Below are 17,942 nucleotides of genomic sequence, written 5' to 3'. Positions count from 1 at the left end.
TACTCTTTCAAAACGTGCCAGTCACGCAGTTCACCTTAAAACCTTTATATGGTACTATCGCCACCACCATGATGTAATGAGATGTTAACAGACAACAGAATCTAGTGGTGTGCATGGGCTACTGGCTAGTTTCATTTAGGACTAACATACTGGGTTTTTTTTGTTTGCTTCACAAATAGTTATTCATCACAGTGGTTAAAACTGCTATAAGATTTTAGGGTTTTTTTTTTTTTAAATTACTGCATCTACTATTCAGTGAGATACCAACAGAATTCTGTTAGCTGGCAAGCCCTTTCTCATGTAAGAGAAGACATCTAACAAAATCTCTTTTCTGTCTCCACTTGTATAGTTCTTGGGCTTGACCTTGAGAAACTTAATTAGCACGTTAGAAATATGTAAAGGTTTTCAACTTCCCTGTCTAACAAAATACGAGACCAGTAATGCAACTTTAAAAGTACAGCGTATATTGTTCTTTTAACCTTTGTCAGTGATTTTGCTAGTTATGCAGCTCCTCCCTCATATTATTAAACTTTTGTAATGCAGTTATTTATGGAAACTGTGTGTGTGTGTAAAAAAAAAAAAAAAGTACATAGGAACTGAATGGATAACTCAGGCATAGGGTAAGACGGATATAGAGACTTAGATTTTTAGCTCTGTGGTTCAAGCCTGGTCCAGGCCTGTTGCGATCTAACGCTGTTATTTTCTGATGCTTTCTAATGGCTTATGTGAAACTAGTTAGTGGTTTCAGCCTAGTGGCTATGTCACAAAAATCTAATTGATAACTGTCCTCTATGTTGGCAGCCCTACTGTGCAAAGACTCAATGGGTATGAGACTAAACTCTTCCCAGGAGGTGCCTTTTCAGATGTTGAGGCACATTGGTGGGGAAAGCCCATGTTGTACCCGCTCTGCGGATAAACGGAGGAGTTCAGTCTGTTGGGCTCTTAGGTACTCTACATGTAAATTCTCTTTAAAATACTGCATAAATTCCAAAGTTGTGCATTTACATAGTGCTGCACTTTTTACATCAACATCTATCACATGGACCATACTTCTCCTTGATATTATGCAGGATTGTCTAGGATTTTACACGTATGGGCCAAGAAATGCTTACAGGTTAAGATCATAACTGTTAGTATTTGCTGTTAAAGTTAACCGAGGAGGCTCTTACTGGGAATGGCAGATTAGAGGCCCCAAATGGGGGACAGTGGGGAAATCCTTTGTTAGGGAGCTGGAGGCTGAAGTAGAATTAAATTGAGACAGGGAGATGAAAAGTGAAGAAACAAAATATACTGTCAGTTTTGAATCCTAAATATAAGGAGTGGGTACGTCCTTCCCCAGACAGTGTTTGGAAAATAGCTGTCAGGAGGTAACATTTTAACAATACATAAGACATCATTCCCACTCTTCAGAGTAACAGCCGTGTTAGTCTGTATTCGCAAAAAGAAAAGGAGTACTTGTGGCACCTTAGAGACTAACCAATAAATTGGTTAGTCTCTAAGGTGCCACAAGTACTCCTTTTCTTTCCCACTCTGTTTTTCCTACCTTAAGTCAGTTGATTGAAGGCCTCCCTTTTGTTTCTGTGGCATCCTGATGCAGAAATCAATTTTCCAGGAGGCAGTGGTTCCTTGAAAGTGTGCTCTCTCGCTCTCACAGGAAAAGAAAATGTCTCCCGCCAGGACTTATTTTCTTCTTCTCAGTGATGGGTGAAGTCGAAATACTTCAGTGAAAGTAAATCAGATTTGAAATTGCTTTGGTGATTTCAACAGCAGACTCAGCAATTCAACCTCATGAGGGAACTAAACCATATTAAGGGCCTTCTGTAGATGCAGCATCTTCAACAGTTGCTTGTCCTGCTTGTGATTAAATGCAACCCTGGGGACCTGCAGAAATGGCTTGAACAAGAGGCAATCACCACCTTCAGTGGAGGAGGAAACACTAGATTCACCACAGTTTTTCCTTTTTGACATAAATTGTCTTGTTGAACTTATCCTCTTCGGTTCAATGTCAGGTGATGCAGCCTGATAAGAGAAGAAGGAAACTAAGGTTTCTGATGGGGACTGACTCGCTCTCGCATGAAGGAGCGTTTCATCCTTTTTGATAGCCTGAATAGATTTGAAACAAGTTCTTTCCTATTTGACTTGGAAAATAATATGCAGGGTTCCCTATATTAAGCCTTTAATCCCTTCTTAAAATTAATAAACTGTTGCTTTGCAGCAAATTCAACACGTGTAGAGTGGGATGGTTAGAGGATTGACAACTCTTGCCTAACAAAGTAATAAGAAATTTGTCAATGTATCATGATACTTGGAAAGTTGGTTACTTATTGCTCTGAGTTTGTTCATTGGAAAAAACAATATAATAATTGTGGTGTAAGAGTAACAAAGAGGTTTATCTATGAATAAGCTCCAGTCTGATATGTTCTAGTGGCACACTTTAAAGGTCAGAGTCAGTTTAATGTTTAACTCTTCCTTTTCTAGCCATTTGGGAGCCAAAGAACTTAATAAATATGAAACTTCCCAAGAAATATCTGGAAGATTTGGCATCATATGATGAAAGAAGTATTGGTTATTAATGTTGACTGTTCTCACATTTAAAGAATTTAAATTCAAAGAATTTTGATGTTGAACTTTAATGAAATAATCTGAATATTTAGCCTTATGTAAGAATTCCCCTTACTCTTCATCTCTACCCTTGCATTGATGACTATTTTGGGGTTACTAGCTTGATACTTACTAATGCCTGACTTCTCCCTCCTCAGGCATTTTTGATGTGATTATCATTTGCAGCTGTGGCTATAGGTAGTATTTTAAAATCTGTTTTTTAAAATTTTTTTCTATTTTTGAAGACTGGCAACAGATACATCCTTAAAACATTTTTGTATTCTAAAACGATAACACAGGTGATGGAACTTGGCTTTGTTCCAAAAAGACAGAGTTTAGTGCGCTGCTGTGATTCTTGCTGGCTTTCTTTTTTAGTGGTTTCTGAAATAGGAAGAGTTCTTCATTCTTTAGGTTTTCATGTTAAATGACCTTGTGGGATAACTGAACTTAAGAGTAAGGGAGGCTTCTGGGAGACTGTCTTGTCCTGTCCTTGATCCCTCATCTCTAAGCCAATTGGAACAAATTTTCTGAGAGCTAAATCCTGGTTTCGTTGAAATCTCTGGTCCATCAATAGCTATTAGCCAAGATGGTCAGGGGTGCAACCCCATGCTCTGGGTTTCCCTAAGTTTCGGACTGCCAGAAGCTCAGACTAGATGACGGGATGGATCACTTGATAATTGCCCTGTTCTGTTCATTCCCTCATCTGGTGCTGTCAGAAGACAGGATATTGGGCTAGATGGACCATTGGTCTCACCCTGTATGGCCATTCTTATGTTCATGGTAAAGCTCCCACTGTCTCCTGTGTAACTAGGTTTTGGCCTTAAATAAGAGAGAATCTTCTAGTTACAAGTGTATTGAAGCCCATGTGACCTGATGAACGTAGTCATTTAAAATTCTCTGAGAAAAAGATGTATGGTACAGTTAGGGCTGAGTACGTTGCCCTTTAAAATGACATTCACATAATGTCACTTAAGAAACATATATTGTAAATTCTGGAAACTAAGTAAATTCTTATTTTTAATTTCCTATTGCTTAACAGTAATTCTGCTTCCTTGTTTTCACTCACCCTCCACCAAGCCCTTACCCTTCAGTATTAGAAATGTAAGTACAACCACTGTAGAATATATTAATTTGAACAATATGCTCCTCAATTGTATGATGACAGAGTATGCACATAAACATCTTGGGCAAGTCATTTTGTTTCTGGATGGCTGTTTTCTTTTCTACTCTGTGTGTGTCTTGCTGCTTGTAAGCTCCTTGTGGCACAGATTGTCTCTTAGTGATCTTAATTGGGCCCTCTTGATACTCCCATAATACAAGTAATTCTTCTTTTCCAACCTGTATAAGCTATACCATGAGGCTGTCTGCTACATATTGGGAAGTTGCCAAGGCATTTTCTTCTAAAAGTTGTTAAGGCAAAGTTACAATAAAACATTAACATACTATATTGTACATAATTCATTACTTATTCAGGATCAGATTAAAATTCAAAGAACCTGGATAAGGACTTTGACTTGCTGGCTGGGGAGCTGCCCTCCTTTGAGTATGCTAAAAAGGGCGATACCAGACTTCTTCTTAGTACTTCTCTTGTGTACATACTTGGTGAGAGAGCTTTTCCATTGTAAGGACAGTCCATATTCGCCTATCTCACAATTCCATAGGAGAAATCTCATTCTTCCAATAACATGCAGCATTTTTGAATCTTTTTAATAATTTCCTCCCAAAATTGTATAATTTCTGGACGCAGCCACCACATGTGCAATTATGTTCCCCATTCTCTCAACCCCTCCCAACAGAATGCATCTCTAGTAGCAAAAAATATGATGGATCTTAATTGGAGTCAAATGGCATCGAGACAGCAATTTATAAAAAAATTTCTTCATGAGCTACACAAATTGAAGATGTATACCCCTTTTCCCACATAGTGATCCACTCATCCAGGTCAGTTTCTTTAACCAAATCCCTCTTCCATCTTTTCATTTGGGTTATTTTCTCATCAACATCTTTTCAATCAAAATTATGTATATAGTAGAGATTAAACTTTTTGTTCTAGCTTGCTCCTGGGTCAACTGCTCAAATGTGATTAAAAGTCTAGATAGTCAACTTGTATCCAGATTTCACAATAAAATGTTTGATCTGTAAATATTGAAAATATGGAATCTTTATATTATTTATAATATTACATATCTTTTGGTATGATTTCAAATCAGGACCCAGGGACAGCTGTCCAAATGGAGTAATCTCAGCTCTTACCCACAATGAATAGTCACTTGGATATTTCCTAGGGATAAATTCCTGATTATTAATGAAAGTGTCTAAGGAAGAGGGCCTCAGTGACAGGAATTTAAAAAAAAATGTCCAGAGCTGGTAAGATGGTCTGGATGAATAGGTGACTTATTTAAAAAAAAAAAATTTTTTTTTGGTGACCTAAATTTCTTTTTAACTTACTTTCTCTATATAACTATATTTGGATTCCAGTCTTGTTTGAGTTTTATCCTGTGTTTGGATGGCCTGTTAACCCAATTGATCACATTATTTTAATTGTTAGGAAAAAGTTTAGAAAACCTGAGCTATGAGGAAAGGTTAAAGCAACTGGATATGTTTAGTCTTGAGAAAGGAAGAATGAGGGGGAACCTGATAAGTCTTCAAATATAGTAAGATTTTCTATAAAGAGGATGGTGATCAACTTCTCCATATCCTCTGAAGTGAGGACAAGAAGTAATGGGCTTAATCTGCAGCAAGGAAGATTTAAATTTGATATTAGGAAGAACTTTCTACAACAATAAGGGAGTTAAGCACCACAACAGACTTCCAAGAGAAATTATGGAATCCTCTCATTAGAGGTTTTTAAGACTAGATTGGACAAATACCTTTCAGGAATGGTCTAGGTTTCTTTGGTCCTGCCTGAGCACAGAAGGCTGGACTTAATGACTTCTTGAGGTCCCTTCCAGCCGTATATGTCTATGATTCTGTAATAATAAGCCAAATTAGGGTACAGTAGTCTACCCCACTCTGTAGGCTTAAACAGAACCTTAGAACTCTGTTTTTTATCTTTCCATATGAATTTTAATAGCACATTCTGCCATGTTTTTAATTTCATGTCAAAGATACCACCAGGGATGCATTGAAACAAGACACTACCCTCTCTAGCCAAGATATTTCATATTTGTTCCATTCCTTCAACTCTCTTGTTGTTTTATTCCACAGCAGAGGGTAATCTGGCTGTAAAAAGATTTGTTTCTTCACAATATTTATTCCTAACTAGTTTAAAGATTCCTTTGCCCATGCACATTTATTTAGCTGACAAAAGTTTTGTTTTGACTCTTTTGGGAATATTAATTCCTAAAATTTCAGATTTATCTTAGTTTATTTTGCAGTCTGAAACCTGCCCAAATTCCCAAATCAATTGTTCTATAATTTTTAACGAGGCTTCTGGATCCTGCAACTATAACAAGACATGGTCAGCATACAAAACTATTTTGTGTTCTGATCTATAAGTAGTTTTGATCTCCTTTACCCAAGGGGCTGTTTCTCACATTTATTGTAAATGGCTCCATTGCCAAAGTAAACAGGGATAAGGGGCAACCTTGTCTCATACACCTAGACAAATTAAAAGGAGGGGATTGATGACTATATTAATCCAAGATGACACTTTAGAATGAGTATACAGGCCAGCATGCCCACAGAAAACTGATTTCCAAAGCCAAACCCTACCGAAATCTCTCCGAGGTATTCCTGCTCCTGCTGGTCAATGGCTTGTTCAGCATCCAGATAAAGCAGTGCACTGGAAGAATTGTTAGAATTAACATTATTGATCAAATTCGGAGTTTTTCTGACATTATCAGATAGATGCCTGCTAACAATGAACCCAGATTGGTCAGGATGAACAAATTTGGGCAAGATGGTGCTCAGTCTGTTTGCTAGTACCTATGCATAAATTTTAGCATCCATGTCATTGAAGAAATAGGTCTGTATGATGAACAACTGGTAAGATCTTTTTCTTCAGGAGTGGCCACAATTTTTGCCTTTCTCCATAAATCTGGAATGTTATTTCCATGCAATATACCGTTTAACAATTGGGTTAAAATGGGGATCAACACTTGTTTTAGAGCTCTATAATACTCTCAAAATAACCCATTGGGACCTGGAACTTTATTGGATTTTAAATTCTTTATTACAACTTCAACTTCCTCGGCAGCCATTTGCCTATCAAGAGCTGCCAGATCCAGCTCTGAGAGCTGAGGTGGTTTCACACGTCTCAAATATCTATTTATGAGTTCAGGATTTGGATGTTCTGTTGGTGTACAAAGTATTTAAAAAGCCAGGGCATTTTTCTGATTCTGGGAGCTGTGCTGCATAGGACTGGTCTCCAAGTGGTGCAGAGCTGATTGCTGATAACCACCTGTGTGGTACCAACACAGACCAACTGGGCAGATGAATAGGAGATGCACTGGGTAAGTTTAATTCTCATTGGGTTGTCACATGATCTGGTAACTGACCTGAGGAAAGGAGAGGAACAGGTTATGTGATACCTGATGTATAAGGAGGCTGCTGAGCAGAGCTCTTTCACTTACCCTCTCCCTCTTCCCACTCTTCCACAAATACTCTGAGGTCTGTATAAAGGGGATATGGTATAGGCAGGATCTCTGAGTTCTTCAAATGTATGTCAGACTTCCCACTCCTAGAGGGTGAATGATGTAATCAAAATGGAGCTTCTAGCCCATATAGGAATGATGGCCAAGGCAGACTAGGCTTTCTGACTAGTAGCGGGGTGGTGGAGGACAGGAGGGTGTTTGCTCTTTGGCTGTGTGAAAGGAACACAGTATCAGAGACATCACTTCACCGATAGTGGGAAGTGGTATGATTACATGTTACAATGCATGTCTGGTACCAGGATAAAAAAAAGACTGATAACCAATCCTTACTCCCTTAAGGAAGTCTATGCTTTACTCTGATGCATTACTTCCTTGCCTTTATTCAGCTATGAAGCAAAGCTTGAAGCACTCTAGTCTTACACAGGTTTTTTTTTAATTAATTTATTTTATTTTATCCAAAATTTATTGACCGTCAGATGGGTGAGGCTACAGGGACAGTATGAAAGTCATGTTCTCCCCTCACGTTCTAGAGACGTGTTTAAAGCCCTCTGTTCACATCTTGATACTTAATGTTGCTCTGTGGCTGAATCCCATGCTCTTGAACCATCTGTATTTGTCTGTGCAGCCAAATGCGCAGGTAGTCCCACCCATCTCAGACACACTTTAGTTTAGTGCTGCTTTCGTCTGAAGAAGCATCCTTCTGTGAGCCTTGCCTGTGCTCCAGTGGGCTGGCACAACACAGTTGAGCAGCCAACACACAGAGCTACAGTCTGAGCATGGCTGAATATAGTGGTGATTTTATACAACTTGGACACTTCACATCCATGAAATAGGAGTTTGGACTCTGGACCAGACGCCGCCGCTTGTGTTTCCGTTTCTCCTCCTCGGGGGAGGGATGCAGCAGGTCTTTCGCCAGAGGCATGTTCGTGCGGAGGCAGCACAGTTGGTAGGCAAATAAATTTGCCATGGCACTTCGAGAGATCATGGGCTCTGTGTCGTTACTGTGTGTCTATAATTGTTAGCTTTTGGATATTCTTATCAAGGCTGAACAAAGGGAGAAGAATTTGGAGTGGGTGTGAAGTTTTCTCTGGAAGAATAGTAAAACAACAAACATTAGGTAGGAAAGGGGAGAGATGATAGGCCAGGAATTGTTACATTCTAGGCTAGTTTTCCAGCTGGCCTAAGTGCTGGGCAACTTACTAACTACCTAGGAAATAGATGGTGATCATAGATAAGGGAACTAGGGCTGTCAAGTGATTAAAAAAATTAATCACGATTAATTGTGCGATTAAACAATAATAGAACACCATTTATTTAAATATTTCTGGATGTTTTCTACATTTTCAAATATATTTTAATTTTAAACAGAATACAAAGTGTACAGTGCTCACTTTATATTTTTTATTACAAATATTTGCGCTGTATAAAACAAAAGAAATAGTATTTTTCAATTCACCTCATGCAAGTACTCTAGTGCAATCTCTTTATCGTGAAAGTTGAACTTACAAATGTAGAATTATGTACAAAAAATAACTGCATTCAAAATAAAACAATGAGCCTACAAGTCCAGTCAATCCTATTTCTTCTTCAGCCAATTGCTCAGACAAACAAGATTGTTTACTTTTGCAGGAGATAACGCTGCCTGTTTCTTGTTCATAATGTCACCTGAAAGTGAGAACAGGCATTCTCATGGCATGTTGTAGGTGGCGTCACAAGATATTTACATGCCAGTTGCGCTAAAGATTCATATGTCCCTTCATGCTTCAACCACCATTCCAGAGGACATGCGTCCATGCTGATGATGGGTTCTGCTCGATAACAATCCAAAGCAGTGCAGACCAACATGTTCATTTTTATTATCTGAGTCAGATGACATCAGCAGAAGGTTGATTTTTGTTTTTTGATGGTTTGGGTTCTGTAGTTTTTGCTTCGGAGTTGCTCTTTTAAGACTTCTGAAAGCATGATCCATACTTTGTCCCTCTCAGATTTTGGAAGGCACTTCAGATTCTTAAACCTTGGATCGAGTGCTGTAGCTATCTTTAGAAATCTCACATTGGTACCTTCTTTGCATTTTGTCAAATCTGCAGCAAAAGTGTTCTTAAAATGAACAACGTGTGCTGAGTCCTCATCTGAGACTTCTATAACATGAATTATATGGCAGAATGCAGGTAAAACAGAGCTGGAAACATACAATTCTCCCCCCAAGGAGTCCAGTCATAAATTTAATCATTATCTTTTTAACAAGTGTCATCAGCATGAAGCAAGTCCTCTGGAATGGTGGTTGAAGAATGAAGGGGCATATGAATTTTTAGCACAGCTGGTACGTAAATACCTTGCAATGCCAGCTAAAAAAGTGCCATGCGAATGCCTGTTCTTACTTTCTGGTGACATTGTAAATAAGAAGTGGGAGCATTAGCTCCCGTAAATCTAAACAAACTTGTTTGTCTTGGTGATTGGCTGAATGGGAAGTAGGACTCAGTGGACTTGTAGGCTCTAAAATTTTGCATTGTTTTGTTTTGTTTTGTTTTTTGAGTGCAGTTACGTAACAAAAAAAATCTACATGTGTAAATTGCACTTTCATAATAAAGAGATTGCACTTCAGTACTTGTATGAGGTGAACTGAAAAATACAATTTCTTTTATCATTTTTAGAGTGCAAATATTTGCAATAAAATAATATAAGATGATCCGTGTACACTTTGCATTCTGTGTTGTAATTAAAATCAATATATTTGAAAATGTAGAAAAACATCGAAAAACATTTATTAAACTTCAATTGGCATTCTGTTGTTTAACAGTGTGATTGAAACTGCGATTAATCGTGTTTAATTTAATTAAGATTAATTGTTTTGAGTTAATTGTGTGAGTTAACTGCGATTAATCGACAGTCCTAAAGGGAACCCGTGAGTTTTTGTTTTTGGGGTTTAATTTTACTTGCCAGACTTAGAGGAATTTTTTGTACACATTCTTTCTGATTTGTTGTGTTCTATCTTTCTGTTTGGCTCAACAGGTTTTGTTGGTGTATGAGTGGCAGGAGCAGAACTTTAATCACAGTAGTAGCCCCTTAATCACTAGCGGGTGTGGAGAAGGGGGTTTGCTGATGTATTCCCCTTTAATGTATTTATTGAAAGATAGCAACCAAAATAGTCCCAGGCTCTCAGATCAGAATATTTGTGAACCTATGTATCTGAGCGTATATTTAAAAAAACTCATTAATGTAAAGTGGCATAATGTTCAAAATAGTTTTAGCTTTCTTCCAAAGCAAGAACGTGGAAAAGTCTCCAAATGACCTGAAGGTTAGTGGCGGGTGGGTGGAGTTTTATTAAATTTATTTATTTTTGGCAATAGTTTTAATTTTCGTAATTTACTTTACAAAGTTTTCATTTCAAAAAGATCTTTTGAAATACTCTCCTCCTTTTCCATTGAGATGGGCACTTTAGTGCAACAAGAGAAAAGGCATGTGGAACAGACCGCTTTGCTAAATGAAGGTCAAGTACAGCTTGCAGCTGTCGCCTTTCTTTACTCTCTGCCTAGAGGCTAGAGTTCTATATACAAGGTTCTAGGTGGAGGGATGTCAAAACAAAAACAAACAGAAAAACTAACCTCGCAGCAGGCTTTTAGACTTAGCAAAAGCCAAGATGCTGTGTGGGGACAGACTGAGAACCACAGACTATGGAACCTAGAGGAAGCGTGAATTCAAATGCAAGTGAATCAACACTGCTGCTTCCATGCAAGCTTTCCTTGTATTCTGCAGACAGCTGTCTTCATGCTTATAATGGTGCCTAAAGTACAGTTATACTTAGCACATATACAGCACTTTCCACCCGTAGATCCGTTTGATGCAAGAGTGGCAAAGCTCATTTTATAAATGAGGAAACTGAAGCACAATTGCACAGCAAGTCAGTGGTACAGAAGATAGAGCGAGACTCACGTTCTGTTGATTTTTTTGTTTTAATTTGCAATAGCTGTGGCATATGTGTACTTGAACACAGAAGCTGCATGTGTATGTTTTGTGTACTGTAGTGTGGTTGGATGATCAGTATTGACCAAGAGATAGTTTGACTGAATGCATTGAGTCTGAGCATAGATGTCAGGGAAAAACATTAATTTGGGAAAACAAGATCAGATAATTAACAAACCAGGGTGAAATCCTTGTCCCATTGAAGCTAATAGAATAACTGAGTTAAATGTGGCCAGGATTTCACCCTGGATCATCTTCTTTGGTAGCTGTCTTGAATATAGATTAAGATGGCAAAAGTTGCCTGGTTGGTAGAAATGAGACCAAGATGGCCCCACCAACTTGTGAACATGTTGACTCCCCAGCCTATCTCAGTCCTGACTAGCAATGGCTCTTGTTTACATTCCTGTTGCTGGACTGTAAATATTTCTTTGAAGCTTGTGTGATGTGGACCAGTGTCTACAATGAACTAAGAGTTTGGAACCATGACACTTACTAGTTGCAATCAATGTAAAGGTTTGAATCTGAGTTTTAGAGGTGAAAGGCTAGTTCAGTTAAAACTCTGCATCACTTTAGTCTTCAGAATAATGTTTGTATGACTCCTTCCTGATAGAGTGGGGCAGGTCACCCAGACCCCTAGTCTTACAAATAACCTCTCCACAGTAAGTTAAAAACTTAAACCTACAAATACTTTCTTTGTGTTGTTTTTGGCTAATCTTAATACAGGCAGTAGGAGCAGAACAGCTTTATTTTTTTTCTGAAGCATAAGGGGAACCCATGAAGTAGCAGCCTTTGTTTAGTTCCTGCCAGTGTCAATTACTTAAATTTGCATCCTTTCATTTAGTCTGGTTGAAAAACTATGGAAAGTCTATAGATTATAAAAGTGCAGTGTATTTCAGGATAGAGGAGAAAAGTTACTTGTCTTAGTTCTAAATTGACTTTCTGTTGCTATTTCATATTTGTACTATTGATTTTTGCGATATGGATATTCATTGGATAGTTCTGCAAATTAAAGTCACTGATATGCCTGTCCCTGGAATCTACTGACTGATTTCATCTAGTGACTTTTTCTGTTGCCCAACAGTCATTTACTTGATAATACCATAAATTGATGTGACACCAACCCATACAGGAGCCTCAGCAGTGGGGATCAAAACTGGGACCTTTCAAGCTTAATCATAGACTCACAGGACTGGAAGGGACCTCAAGAGGTCATCTAGTCCAGTCCCCTCATGGCAGGACTAAGTATTATCTAGACTATCCCTGACAGGTGTTTGTCTAACCTGCTCTTAAAAAAATCTCCAAAGATGGAGATTCCACAGCCTCCCTATGCAATATATTCCAGTGCTTAACCACCCTGACAGTAAGGAAGTTTTTCCTAATGTCCAACCTAAACCGCCCTTGGTGCAATTTAAGCCCATTGCTTCTTATCCTATCTTCAGAGGTTAGAGAACAATTTACCATCCTCCTCCTTGTAATAACCTTTTATGCACTTGAAAACTGTTGCCACATCTCCCCTCAGTCTTCTCTTCTCCAGACTAAACAAAACCCAATTTTTTTCAGCCTTCCCTTCTAGGTCATGTTGTCTAGACCTTTAATCATGTTTGTTGCTCTTCTCTGGACTTTTTCCAATTTGTCCACAGTTTTCCTGAAATGTGGCATCCAAAACTGGACACAATAGTTCAGTTGAGGCCTAATCAGCATGATATAGAGCGGATGAAATACTACTTGTGTTTTGCTTACAATACTCCTACTAATACACCGGACCCTCGCTAGAACGTGCATCTATATAACGCAAATTCGGATATAACACGTTTGCGGCCATGGATCCCAAATTTAAGTACAGTACATTTTTTTTTGAGTTTTAAGTGACCTTGGTGTTCATTACCTTATTGTTCTTGCAAGATCGTTGGACACATATACTGTATAACAGTCTGACGAGGAATTCGACTTCGAGGGATTTACAGAGGAGAAAGTTGGAAGAACAGGCATGGAGTGGATGCAGGAGCTGTCCCAGCAACTGTTCGGGCTTGGGGTAACTGTTCTGCCACAAAATATTGAGTACTGGATAAGAGGTGACGATGAAGCAGAAGAATTTTGTCCCATTGCTGAAAGTCTAACGGATGACCAAATTCTTCAGGCAGTATGACCAAACAACATTCCAGAAGCTGAAGAATTGGCCTTCGCCGTGGAAGAAGAGGAAGATGAAGTGGATGTCGTTCCAGTGTCAACTGCGACTGTAGCTGGCTTAGAGACTGCTTTGAGATGGTTTGAGACGCAAGACATTGAGCCTATAAAATTATGCAGCTATGTAGTCTCTTGCAGTTTGCTAAGAGGAAGCAGCATAGCAGCAAGAAGCAAAAGCAACTCCCCGACTTTTTAAAGAAAAACTAGACTAGTTTATTGTAATGTGTACTTTAAATCTCTAATAAAGCAACACTTTTTTTCTTGTTTATTGTTTCCTTCAAGTAGGAGTTTATTTTCTAAGGTTTTCTATACTTTATGGATGTGAAGGTAATTAGCGCTACAAAAATTTCTATATACATATTTATACATACAGTGTGTATAAATTTCTCTATGGCATTCCATACGCGAAGATGGAAGTTCATGGTGCCTGAAAGCACATAAAGCATTTAACCAAATTCATTAAAATTGCTTCCGTTTCAAAACGCAATTTCCACTGACGCCCGTGGTGAGTACTGTATCTAGTAGACTCGTTTTTCGTGTCAGTTCCAGGTTTTGATGCTATCGTTAGCCCACTATAACCTGCAAATACACAACTACATATACCTGTACTGAAATTTTGGTCACAAAAATATAATTTCATTTTAACGCAGTCCCTGCTATAGCGTGATACTTGGCATGGATCCCAAATCTCATGTTCTCGCGAGGCTCTAGTATATCCCAGAAAGATGTTTTCCTTTTTTTTTTTTTTTTTTTTTTTTTTTTTTTTAAAAACAGTGTTACGCTATTGACTCAAATTTAGCTTGTGGTCCACTGTGACCCCCAGATTACTTTCTACTGCACTCCTTCCTAAGCAATCATTTCCCATTTTGTATGTGTGCTACTGATCCTTCCTTCCTAAATGGAGTACTTTGCATTTGTCCTAACTGAATTTCATCCTATTTACTTCAGACCACTTCTCCAGATTGTCCAGATCATTTTGAATTTTAATCCTATCCTCCAAAGCACTTGTAACCCTTCCCATCTTGGTATCATCTGAAACTTTATATGTGTACTCTCTATGCCATTATGTAAATCCTTGATGAAGATATTGAACAGAACCAGACCCAGAACGGATCCCTGTGGGATCCCACTTGTTATTCCCTTCCAGCCTGACTGTGAACCACTGATAACTACTCTCTGCAAATGGTTTTCCAACCAGTTATGCACCCACCTTATAGTAGCTCCGTCTAGATTGTATTTCCCTAGTTTGTTTAATGCATGAGCTTCATCTACTGCATCAGCTAAAAGACACTTATGTCTTAGTGAAGGCTGGAGGAGGCTCATCAATCTCTAGGAGGCCTAGCCACCACTAGAGGGGAACAGAGTGCCATTCTGAGCAGATGTACATTAATTAATTTTATTGAATGTCAAATCTGAAATTAAAACAATGCCTGCACATAACCTGTCTGTGCCTTGGCAATAATTACACTTAAAATAGCCTCCAACAGCATTAATAACCCCTATTGCTGTTCAAAATGTTTGTCGAATAGTGTGAAGCAGGTTTCAGGCAAACAGAAATAAAATATTTTTTATTGTTGTGGAATTGTTCAGACAAGGTTATCCCCATCTTTGTTAGCAATTGACCATTTTCAAACCCAGATAAAGCGGGTTCTGGGGTGTCATTCTTAACCCCTATTACTGTCAACAGTATATCATTTCCTTTTTTCTGTGTAGAAAGGATTAAAGGTAGAGATTCTCAGCAGGTGTAAATCGGCATCACTCCATTGAAGTCAGTGGAACACTGTGTGAGTTTACATCAGTTGAGAATCTGACTCATCCCTTTTTGTTCAGAAAGGAGCAGCCGCAGATTTGCATGGCTATGGTGTAGCTGTAGTGGCAAGTAGAATGGCTTTGCATCTTGAACAGTCTGTTGCAAGTCTTCTGTCTTTCTTTATTCAGCAAAACACATTAGAAAATGTACCAGACCTCTTGGAATTGAGATGCGCAGCATACCTTCTGCAATGGGTGCTGAAAATGATTTGGCCTTACCTAGGTTTGTGACCAACGTTTTTTTTTTACTGTTAACAATGGATTTTCTCCTTATACATGTTGTCAACAATAGGTCATTTTTCCCAGTTGACGTAGACACTAAATTGCTACTTAAATCTCAACTTTTTCTTTAAACTGCCTTACTCTCATCCCCTCTGGTGATGCAGCCTTATTGGCTGATTGAGTTTTAAAAAATATCTTCCTCACATGGTAGTTTTCGTTTAGATGAGGGCTTGCACACACACATACTGCTTTTAATGTACAAGAACATGTTGTTGAGGTGAGTTTGGGAGAGGTTACTCTACTGCTGATATGCCACCTGGCAAGTCCTGGCTAGTACCAATAACAAATCTTAGGGCATGCCTACGCTGCAGTTAAAAACCCACAGCTGGCTCATGCCTGCTGACTCTCGCTTGGGTTAAGGGGCTGTTTAATTGCAGTGTAATCATTCGGGCTTCGGCTCTCGGACTCTGTGTGGTGGGAGGGTCCCAGAGCTCGGACTGCAGTCCAAGATAATAATAGAATAATAATAAAATAATAATAGAATACCATTTATTTAAATATATTTGGATGTTTTATACATTTTCAAGTATATTAATTTCAATTACAACACAGAATACAAAGAGTATAGTTCTCACTTTATATTTAATTTTGATTACAAATATCTGCATTGTAAAAAACAATCATATTTTTCAATTCATGTAATATAAGTATTGTAGTGCAATCTCTTTATCATGAAAGTTGAACTTACAAATGTAGAATTATATACAAAAAAAGGCACTCAAAAACAAAACAATGTAAAACTTTAGAGCCTGCAAGTCAGCTCAGTCCTACTTCTTGTTCAGCCAATTGCTCAAACAGGTTTGTTTACCTTTGCCGGAGATAATGATGCCTGCTTCTTGTTTACATCACTTGAAAGCGAGAACAGGCGTTCGCATGGCACTGTTATAGCCAGTGTCATAAGATATTTACATGCCAGTTACGCTAAAGATTCATAGGTCCCTTCATGCTTCAACCACCCTTCCAGAGGACGTGTCCATGCTGTTGATAGGTTCTGCTCGGTTACCAACCAAAGCAGTGCAGACAGACGCATGTTCATTTTCATCATCTGAGTCAGATGCCACCAGCAGAAGGTTGATTTGCTTTTTTGGTGGTTTGGGTTCTTTAGTTTCTGCATCAGAGTATTGCTCTTTTAAGACTTCTGAAATCAAGCTCCACACCTCATCCCCTCAGATTTTGGAAGGCACTTAAGATTGTTAAACCTTGTGTCGAGTGCTGTAGCTGTCTTTAGAAATCTCAAATTGATACCTGTTTTGCATTTTGTCTAACTTGCAGTGGAAGTGTTCTTAAAGTGAACAACATATGCTGCATCATCATACAAGACTGCTATAACATGAAATATATGGCAGAATGGGGTAAAAGAGAACAGGAGACATTCAATTCTCCCCCCAAGGAGTTCAATCACAAATTTAATTAATGCATTATTTTTTTAACAAGCATCATCAGCATAGAAACAAATCCTCTGGAATGGTGGCTGAAGCATGAAGGGGCATACGAATGTTTAGCATATTGTTGTATCAACCAGGCAAGGTACTAACAAGCTTCAACAGGACTTAATTTTCAAAGTGGAAACCTCTTTACCAAGCTGCTGCTGCACTCTCTGTAGCTCTCTCACAGCCTCTCAACTCCTCCCCCCTCCTTCCTGTTTCCTGTCCTTTCAGACTCCCAACAGCCAGTGCTCCCAATTCTAATAATTACAAGCAACATCTAAACAGCACATTTCCTCCTCTCTGAAGAAACTCTCCCAATTAAAATAAACATTATTGTTCTAACCACAGGAACAAATATGAAACAAGACACTATTCTGTTGGCAGAAATATTACATTGAAAGCACTGTAGATACTACATAACATAGTCTCTAGTCCAGACAGGTGGTTGTCTGGGTCTGACAGGCTCTCTCTCAAGCCCCGGTTCCAGTGCAATGTCTTGTGTTGGTACTACGGTGAAGTCATCCAATGCAAACTGGGTGTTGGCATAATCTCCTCTTGGTGCATAGGCAGGTGCAAGATAAGGAGCATTCCATACCTGCCCATCGGAAAATAGATAGGTGTAAGGTCCCTTCTTCTCTGATTTTAAGAGGAACTGTGAATTTATGGTCCCCTTTGCGTATAATTCCAGGTCTTCGTATTCTAACTAAGGAACCACACTCAAACTTTGGTTTCTTAGCACCCCGCCGCTTGTCTGTGAAAGCCTTAGACTTTGCTTGGCTCTGTTCAACTGTTTTTCTCACATCATCCTTGTTTGGGGCATCAGGTCGTGCCTTTAACAATCCAGCAATGTTCAGTTTAGTTTTTATCTGTTTCCCATGCAGTAACTGTGTGGGTGATCTTTGCGTTGTGGCATGTTGTGTAGCCTGGTATGCTTGCAAGACATCAGTAGCGAAGGGTATCCACAATCGCCCTTCCAGTTTAGCCATTTGCAAACTCTCTTTCAAACTTCTGTTAAACCGTTCGATTTCCCCATTGGCTTGAGGGTAATATAGGGATGACCTTCTGAGTAAAATGTTCCTCTGTG

At 38.8% G+C, this 17,942-nt stretch overlaps 1 protein-coding gene and 1 pseudogene across 4 annotated transcripts in view; one reads left to right on the top strand and one right to left on the bottom strand.

Moving 5' to 3' along the window:
* Positions 1-17,942, top strand: part of MLLT3 (MLLT3 super elongation complex subunit) — a 229,620-nt gene that overhangs the window by 40,981 nt on the left and 170,697 nt on the right. The gene's annotated exons all lie outside the window — the stretch shown is intronic.
* On the bottom strand, positions 7,643-8,129 carry LOC311520320 (small ribosomal subunit protein eS27 pseudogene; annotated as a pseudogene). The gene has a single exon. The product of its transcript is annotated as a small ribosomal subunit protein eS27 pseudogene (transcript).

The sequence above is a fragment of the Lepidochelys olivacea genome (genome assembly GCF_965140295.1).
Source record: "Lepidochelys olivacea isolate rLepOli2 genome assembly, chromosome: 5".
NCBI classification, from domain to species: Eukaryota; Metazoa; Chordata; order Testudines; family Cheloniidae; genus Lepidochelys; species Lepidochelys olivacea.
This window is presented reverse-complemented; position numbering and strand designations above follow the sequence as displayed.